A 9,435-nucleotide genomic window follows, 5' to 3' on the forward strand; every position below is an offset into this window, starting at 1 on the left:
CCTACACCACCACCACCATGGTAGCCCACACCACCACCACCATGTTAGCCCACACCACCACCACCATGGTAGCCCACACCACCACCACCATGGTAACCCATTTCTGACTGTATTATTTTCATATAGGATTTCTCATAAACTAGTCTAGACCTGCTCAGCAAGTGACCATAGAGAGATTAGGGAGATGACGTATTGAAAGGGAAACTTAACGAAATGTAAGTCCTTCCATTGTGACGATGCTATAAATAGTCCTGTGACCTTCCATTGTGACTCTTCACTTAGAAAGACATCATATCCTAGAAGAAGCTCATCATGGGTATCCAGGGTTTGACCAGGTTCATAGATCATTGTGGAACACTTTTAAAAGATTATCATTTCAGAAACAGCAAGGTGGTCATAGATGGTAGTAATATATTCCACTTTCTTTATTTTAACTCAAGTGTGGATCAGCAGAATGGAGGGGATTTTGAGGACCAGGTCTGCAAGTTCTTTAAGGCGCTGAGAGATTGTAGCATTCAACCTTATGTGATTATAGACGGAGGCTCCGACCCCACCGACAAAAAGTTTGAAACTCTCAGAAAACGAGCTGAATTAAAGATCGACGCAGCCAACAAGTTGTCCAAGGGGCTTCGAGGGGCTTCAATGGGCTTCGAGGGGCTTCGAGGGGCTTCGAGGGGCTTCGAGGGGCTTCAAGGGGCCAGGTTAATACCAACCCTTGCCAGACAAGTCTTTAAAGAGGTCCTTTCCAGCTTAGGGGTCCCGTTCGCACAGGCCCTTTCTGAGGCAGACCAAGAAATAGCCTCACTGGCTCAAAAGTGGAAGTGTCCGGTCCTGTCCAATGACAATGACTTTTATATTTTTGACATCCAAGCTGGATTTCTTCCCATGTCCCATTTTCAGTGGCAGAACGCGTCAGTGGAAAATGACATCCCCTGCAAGCTGTACACCACAACAAGCTTCTGCAGACACTTCAACATCAACAGACAGCTTCTCCCAGTCTTCGCTGCCATCGCAGGAAACGACTATGTCAACTTGTTTAAGATGGGCTTTCCCATCAGGTGGAAAGACAACTCGCCAATGGAACCCAATCGAAATCCAAGTAAGTTTGAACATATTACGCGTATACCGAAGTAAACATAACTACGACAGATGCATTTGGGGCGGCAGGTCGTCTAGTGGTTAGAGTGTAGGGACGGCAGGTAGCCTAGTGGTTAGAGTGTAGGGACGGCAGGTAGCCTAGTGATTAGAGTGTGGGGACGGCAGGTAGCCTAGTGGTTAGAGTGTAGGGACGGCAGGTAGCCTAGTGGTTAGAGTGTAGGGACGGCAGGTAGCCTAGTGGTTAGAGTGTAGGGACGGCAGGTAGCCTAGTGATTAGAGTATAGGGACGGCAGGTAGCCTAGTGATTAGAGCGTTGGGCAAGTAACTGAAAGGTTGCTAGATCGAATTCCCGAGCTGACAAGGTAAAAATCTGTCGTTCTGCCCCTGAACAACGCAGTTAACCCACTGTTCTTAGGGCGTCATTGTAAAAAAGAATTAGGTCTGAACTGACTTGCCTAGTTAATTAATAACAAATAATAATATATATATATATAAAATACTGTATTGAATGGTGGTGCGAACCCAGGTAGCTGGCGTGAAAGGAAACACCCTACGTGTTGTACCAACAGGGTTAACCCACTTGGTGGGAATTGTTAGGTGGCTCAAGGATCGCTACAATAATATTGTAGCTGTCGTCAAGGCAAAGGTTTGCTATTTGAAGAATCTCAAATATAAAATACATTTTGATTTGTTTAACCCTTGTTTGGTTACTGATTCCATACGTGTTATTTCATAGTTTTGATGTCTTCACTATTATTCTACAAAAAATTGTAAAAAAATAAAGAAAAACACTTGAGTGAGTAGGTGTTGTAAAACATTTGACTGGTTGTGTATATCTGAAATCAGAAAACAGACCACTGACTTTCATTCTGTTTATCTGAGACAACTGGTCAAATGCAAGCAGCAGCTCACAACATAGTGGACTTTATCATATGAAATACCATACAGTTACAGTATCTTTACTTTCATTTTGTAAACAAATACTACAAATACTACAAGCAAAGAAACAGAATGAAGTGCTTCCACCAGATAAGTGTTTCTTCAGAGATTAAAATAGTAATTGGGGGAAGAGTTGTGACAAAAAAACTCTGCAATACATTAATTAGTATCTCTCTCTCTCTCTCTCTCTCTCTCTCTCTCTCTCTCTCTCTCTCTCTCTCTCTCTCTCTCCCTCCCTCCCTCCCTCTCTCTCTCTCTCTCTCTCTCTCTCTCTCTCTCTCTCTCTCTCTCCCTCTCTCTCTCTCTCTCTCTCACACGCATGCGCACGCACGCGCACACGCACACGCACATACACATACACACACAATGTGTACAGATCCTTGATACTTGTGGCTGAAACATAATTTGGATGAATGGCATGACAAAGGGCCTTGGAATCTCGTGACGGTATCTCTGTGCATTCACATTCCCATTGATAAAATGCGATTGTGTTCATTGTCCGTAGCTTATACCTGCCCTTACCAACCAACCCAGCCAGTTTGGGATCCAGATCCAGACACCAACCAACCCAACAAGTTTTTACCAATTGTGTGCAGCAGCTTGTCTGTTACGAGGTTTCATTTCCATGTCAGATGGAACAGGAAACGTTTTCTATAATACATTCCTCCTAATGAGGGCCGATTAAGACCCAAGTTAAGCGCGCGTCAATGGAACATAATTCCCTTTTTCATGTATCATTCTCTCTTTTTGTTGTCTGACCATGAATTTAAACATGACACTGTTTAAATTTATGACAACATGATAATGTCATTTGTTGTGGAGATCAAATAATTTAAGGTGTGTCTACGGCATATTCTGACCTTGACTTAAATCAAATCAATTGTATTAGTCACATGTGCCGAATGCAACATGTGTAGACCTTACAGTGAAATACCTAGAAGGTCAGCATCCCGGAGTCGCCTCTTCACTGTTGACGTTGAGACTGGTGTTTTGAAGGGTACTATTTAATGAAGCTTCCAGTTGAGGACTTGTGAGCCTTCTGTTTCTCAAACTAGACACTCTAATGTACGTGTCCTCTTGCTCAGTTGTGCACTGGGGCCTCCCACTCCTCTTTTTATTTTGGTTAGAGACAGTTTGCGCTGTTCTGTGAAGGGAGTAGTACACAGCGGTGTACGAGATCTTCAGTTTCTTGGCAATTTCTCGCATGGAATAGTCTTCATTTCTCAGAACAAGAATATACTGACGAGTTTCTGGCCATTTTGAACCCACAAATGCTGATGCTCCAGATACTCATCTAGTCTAAAGAAGGCCAATTTTATTGCTTCTTTAATCAGTACAACAGTTTTCAGCTCTTTTAACATAATGGCAAAAGGGTTTTCTAATGATCAATTAGCCTTTTAAAAATGATGAACTTGGATTAGCTAACACAATGTGCCATTGGAACACAGGAGTGATGGTTGCTGATAATGGGCCTCTGTAGCCTATGTAGATATTCCATAACAAATCTTCCAATTCCAGCTCCAATAGTCATTTACAACATTAACAATTTCTACACTGTATTTCTAATCAATTTGATGTTATTTGTGTGGCCAAATATTGTGCTTTTCTTTCAAAAACAAGGACATTTCTAAGTGACCCCAAACTTTTGAACGGTAGTGTATATCATGATGATTTGCATAAATTAGGAGGCCATTGTTTAGCAGTCTCTGCCATGATGTGCTGCAGCAGTAGGCCTAACAGCAGAAACATTGCTAACCTAATTACATTCCTCTCCTGCTAGATGCACAATTAAAGGGGAATTACACATTTTTTTTAACATTTGTTAGCATTTTTTTCAGACCTCTACATTTTTCTGTTGATGTGATTTAAGCATTGATTTAAGCATTGACATGGACTCAGAACATCAATTTACGTTGTTTTTCTCTCTGAATAATTGTAATATTGAGAGTAAAAAACAGAATTTGGAATAATTCAAAATAACATTTTATAGGCCCCCTTAGAGTTGTTATTTGACTATTATAAACACTATATTATATATATATATATATATTATAACAATACCACAATACCCCATAATGACATCACAATACCCCATAATGACATCACAATACCCCATAATATTATATATATATATATTATAACACTATATTTGACCAGAAAACACATCTCTTGTACAAGGAACAGGGGAAGAGTTGCAGGGTTAGGAGAGGAGAAGAATTTGACGATTTGAAGGCTATTAAAAAAAATGAGTAGCTCGTGACAATCCATTTTCTTTATGTAGCTGTCATGCTAGAAAAGGTTGGAGATCCCTGCTGTACAGGCTTCCTTCTTTTCACTCTGTCAATTAGGTTAGTATTGTGGAATAACTACAATGTTGTTGATCCATCCTCAGTTTTCTCCTATCACAGCCATTAACGTCACCATTGACCTCAAGGTGAAATCCCTGAGCGGTTTCCTTCCTCTCTGGCAACTGAGTTAGGAAGGATACCCGTATCTTTGTAGTAACTGGGTGTATTGATACACCATCCGAAGTGTAATTAATAACTGGTGTAATTGATGGTCAAAGGGATATTCAATGCCTGCTTTATTTGATATATATATATATATATATATATATATATATATATATATATATGTTGTTTTTTTGTGCTTGGGAAGGGGTTGTCTTTTTCAACAAGTTGCTGAAATGGCTGGCCAGTTTCCAGGAGAAGCAGGAGGCCTTGGACAATGTGCCCCTCCTCATTGGTCATGGGAAAAACAACATGGATGCTGCCCTCCAGGCCCTCTCTCAGGGCATAGAAACATACCAGATTCAACCCGAATGCCTGGAGCGTTTCTTCAATGATGGCGAGGCTCCTGATCCCGGCCTTCTCCCAGACCATCTGAGTGTCCTTCCAGACTGGACTCTGCTGCCGTTGACGAAGGGGACACTTCCCCCCTACATGATATACATTCTGCAGCGGAGGCCAGTGATACAAGGTATCCAAGTGGAAGATCACAGCTTACCCAGTGGGAACATCACCTCTCGGCCCATACGGCAGGTATTCTACGGGCTGCTGCTGGGTGAAGGGGGGAAGTGGAGGAGTATGACAGGGAAGGGAAGAACCTGACCAGCAGCAAGGTTACAGCCATCCTGCCCAGTGCTGCACAACGACTGCAGCTGGACACACTGGATCAGGTATGTACACAGTATATATGTTATATATACATGTGATATAGTATACAGTATATCAGGTATGTATACATGTGATATAGTATACAGTATATATGTTATATATACATGTGATATAGTATACAGTATATCAGGTATGTATACATGTGATATAGTATACAGTATATCAGGTATGTATACATGTGATATAGTATACAGTATATCAGGTATGTATACATGGGATATAGTATACAGTATATCAGGTATGTAGACATGTGATATAGTATACAGTATATCAGGTATGTAGACATGGGATATAGTATACAGTATATCAGGTATGTAGACATGTGATATAGTATACAGTATATCAGGTATGTAGACATGTGATATAGTATACAGTATATCAGGTATGTAGACATGTGATATAGTATACAGTATATATGTTATATATACATGTGATATAGTATACAGTATATCAGGTATGTATACATGTGATATAGTATACAGTATATCAGGTATGTATACATGTGATATAGTATACAGTATATAAGTTATATATACATGTGATATAGTATACAGTATATCAGGTATGTATACATGTGATATAGTATACAGTATATAAGTTATATATACATGTGATATAGTATACAGTATATCAGGTATGTATACATGCAATATTTTAAACAGTATATCAGGTATGTATACATGTGATGTAGTATACAGTATATCAGGTATGTATACATGTGATATAGTATACAGTATATCAGGTATGTATACATGTGATATAGTATACAGTATATCAGGTATGTAGACATGTGATATAGTATACAGTATATCAGGTATGTATACATGGGATATAGTATACAGTATATCAGGTATGTCGACATGTGATATAGTATACAGTATATAAGTTATATATACATGTGATATAGTATACAGTTATAAGTTATATATACATGTGATATAGTATACAGTATATCAGGTATGTATACATGTGATATAGTATACAGTATATCAGGTATGTTTACATGTGATGTAGTATACAGTATGATATAAACATACTGCTGTTGATTCTGAAATTAATTCTCATTCTCTTGTTCTGTCTCTTAGGCTCCACCTACAGTGCGGCTTGAGGTGTTTTTAGAGACCGTTGGTGTGTCCCAGTCCACTTTGAATGGTGTCCCATCTCACCTGGGACTTCCTGTGGCTGTTACCTACTACTGGCTGAGGCACGCCCATCCCCGACCAGACCTTCCTCTCCTGCAGGCCCTGCTACTAGGACTGGTGTATGGAGAGCTCTGCAGACAGAGGAAGAGCCAGAGAGGTATGGACCAGAATATGAATGAAAACACACACACAGCCACACACAACTTGGAATTTATAAATTAAGTGCGTGAAGTGCAGCCAATGACTCCTCCCCTTCTTGTGTATCGGGGTTTATAGAGGAGGAACCAGTGTTGGAGAGAATGAGAGGGCTGATTCAGAGACCTGCTATGAGTCCAGACCTGGGTGTGGCCCACGTCTTTAGCCAATGGAATCGTTGCATGAGGGATGGCCTTGACCTGAACCAACTGCTGTGTCTCCCTCTACCTGAGCCTCAGTGTGCCTGGTAAGGTGTCCCTTCCTAAAACAACCCTAACCTCTAACCTTTAGAGTAGACCAGTGGTATTCCTTTACATTGTATTCTAGCCCAGCAGCAACACAGCTAATTCAACCCTCTGTTGTTTCCCTATTGGAGTCTAGGCTGTACAAGGGAACTCTGCTGCACCAGCTTGTGGGCCAACTGAGACAGGGGGTGACCCCGGATTCTCTCCTGATGGAAGACCCTTCCTCTGTGCAGCTGTACAGAGCCATGCTGGAAGCCATATTCAACTCCCAGGAAGCTGAGACCACTGGACAACCTGACGGCCCCTCTGCAGATTCTGTCGCTGGAGGAAGAAGAGGATGTTGATGATGATGATGGTGCTGGAGGAGGTTGTACTGAAGTCCCAATGTCCCACTGCAAGAGGAAGGAAAGATTAAACAAAGCTCTGTCAAGTTGTAAATATCGGGACCACTATATACAGACCACTATACAACTGCTGAGTTATAGATATAGGGACCACTATATATATATAGGGACCACTATATAGGGACCACTATATAGGGACCCAATTTTTTGTGACATTTTAGTGACAGAAGGCCTGGGTAGGAAGGCCCCACTTGCATACACACACACACACACACACACACACACACACACACACACACACACACACACACACACACACACACACACACACACACACACACACACACACACACACACACACACACACTCATGAAGTAGTTTCACTTTCATTCACACACAGAGCATAAAGAAGAATGAACATCGATAAGAGAATTTACATTTATTTAAATAAAATAAGAAAAAAAGAGAAGAAATTAATTGGGAATGAAGTTTATTGAAATGATCATTAAAGGTTAAATAGGTTAAATGTTGAAAGTTGAAAACATTGGGAAATATGAAAGGAGGATTAAAGTAGTGCAGTAATAGAGGTTTCTAGCTTGAGTTGTAAATCCACAGGTCAGAACAGCCAGGCAGGAGGTGGGGGGTTAGTTGGTGCTGAAAATGCACCTTATCAGCAAATGCCGCATTAGGTGTTAATGCATCATTGGAGCAGGAGTTAGCCACAATGAGTTAGCATACAGGAAGACTGTTAGCCACAATGAGTTAGCAGACAGGAAGACTGTTAGCCACAATGAGTTAGCAGACAGGAAGACTGTTAGCCACAATGAGTTAGCAGACAGGAAGACTGTTAGCCACAATGAGTTAGCAGACAGGAAGACTGTTAGCCACAATGAGTTAGCAGACAGGAAGACTGTTAGCCACAATGAGTTAGCAGACAGGAAGACTGTTAGCCACAATGAGTTAGCAGACAGGAAGACTGTTAGCCACAATGAGTTAGCAGACAGGAAGACTGTTAGCCACAATGAGTTAGCAGACAGGAAGACTGTTAGCCACAAGGAGTTAGCAGACAGGAAGACTGTTAGCCACAATGAGTTAGCAGACAGGAAGACTGATGGTAGAAAGGACTCTCTTTGAGCTGGAAGAACCTGTCGACTGCTGGAACAAGATTTTTGCTTTCGCTTTTTAGCTTGAGATATTTTTAGGTTTTTATTCTACTTGGTTAAAGTAACATTCTCGGAGGAATCGTTAAGGTGACCTCATTGACAGAAGTGTGTTAATGTAGCTGTTGAGTGTTTTTAGACACCAACTGAGGGACTGATCATCTTGAGGGGGAGACAAAGAGATGTTTATAAATTGTAGAAGGTTTTTCTTGTTATTATTGTTTTGAAATATTGTGCTTCTGATAAAATTGTGATCGACAAATAACATTTTATTGGCACATCCCACTAATGGTTTAGTTAAAGGCGCTGGAGGCATCTATAAAGTTAATTAATGGTTGATTTGATCTTATCATTGATTTGTGATATTGATTTGTGATTGGTTGATTTGTGATATTGATTTGTGATTGATTTGTTGATTTGTGATATTGATTTGTGATTGGTTGATTTGTGATTTGATTGGTTGATTTGATTTGATTTGATTTTGATTTGTGATATTGATTTGTGATTGGTTGATTTGTGATATTGATTTGTGATTGGTTGATTTGTCATATTGATTTGTGATTGGTTGATTTGTGATATTGATTTGTGATTGGTTGATTTGTGAAATTGATTTGTGATTGGTTGATTTGTGATATTGATTTGTGATTGGTTGATTTGTGATTGGATTGATTTGATTTGTTTGTGATTGTTGGTTGATTTGTGATATTGATTTGTGATTGGTTGATTTGTGATATTGATTTGTGATTGGTTGATTGATCTGGGATTTTTTTATGGCTGTTTCTGGAATAAACTTGCTTTATTGTTCTGAAACCCTGTGTCATCAATGAGTTATACCAGTGCTTTTCTCTAGGTTTCTGAAATAGACTTGATCACATCAAATCAAATGTATTTATATAGCCCTTCGTACATCAGCTGATATCTCAAAGTGCTGTACAGAAACCCAGCCTAAAACCCCAAACAGCAAACAATGCAGGTGTAGAAGCACGGTGGCTAGGAAAAACTCCCTAGAAAGGCCAAAACCTAGGAAGGAACCTAGAGAGGAACCAGGCTATGTGGGGTGGCCAGTCCACTTCTGGCTGTGCCGGGTGGAGATTATAACAGAACATGGCCAAGATGTTCAAATGTTCATAAATGAC

At 40.3% G+C, this 9,435-nt stretch overlaps 1 pseudogene; it reads left to right on the plus strand.

Moving 5' to 3' along the window:
* Nucleotides 1–287: 287 nt before the first annotated feature.
* LOC135575098 (protein asteroid homolog 1-like) lies at nucleotides 288–7,221 on the plus strand (annotated as a pseudogene).
* The last annotated feature ends 2,214 nt before the right edge of the window (nucleotides 7,222–9,435 follow it).

This window comes from Oncorhynchus nerka, linkage group LG14 (genome assembly GCF_034236695.1).
Source record: "Oncorhynchus nerka isolate Pitt River linkage group LG14, Oner_Uvic_2.0, whole genome shotgun sequence".
Lineage (NCBI taxonomy): Eukaryota > Metazoa > Chordata > Actinopteri > Salmoniformes > Salmonidae > Oncorhynchus > Oncorhynchus nerka.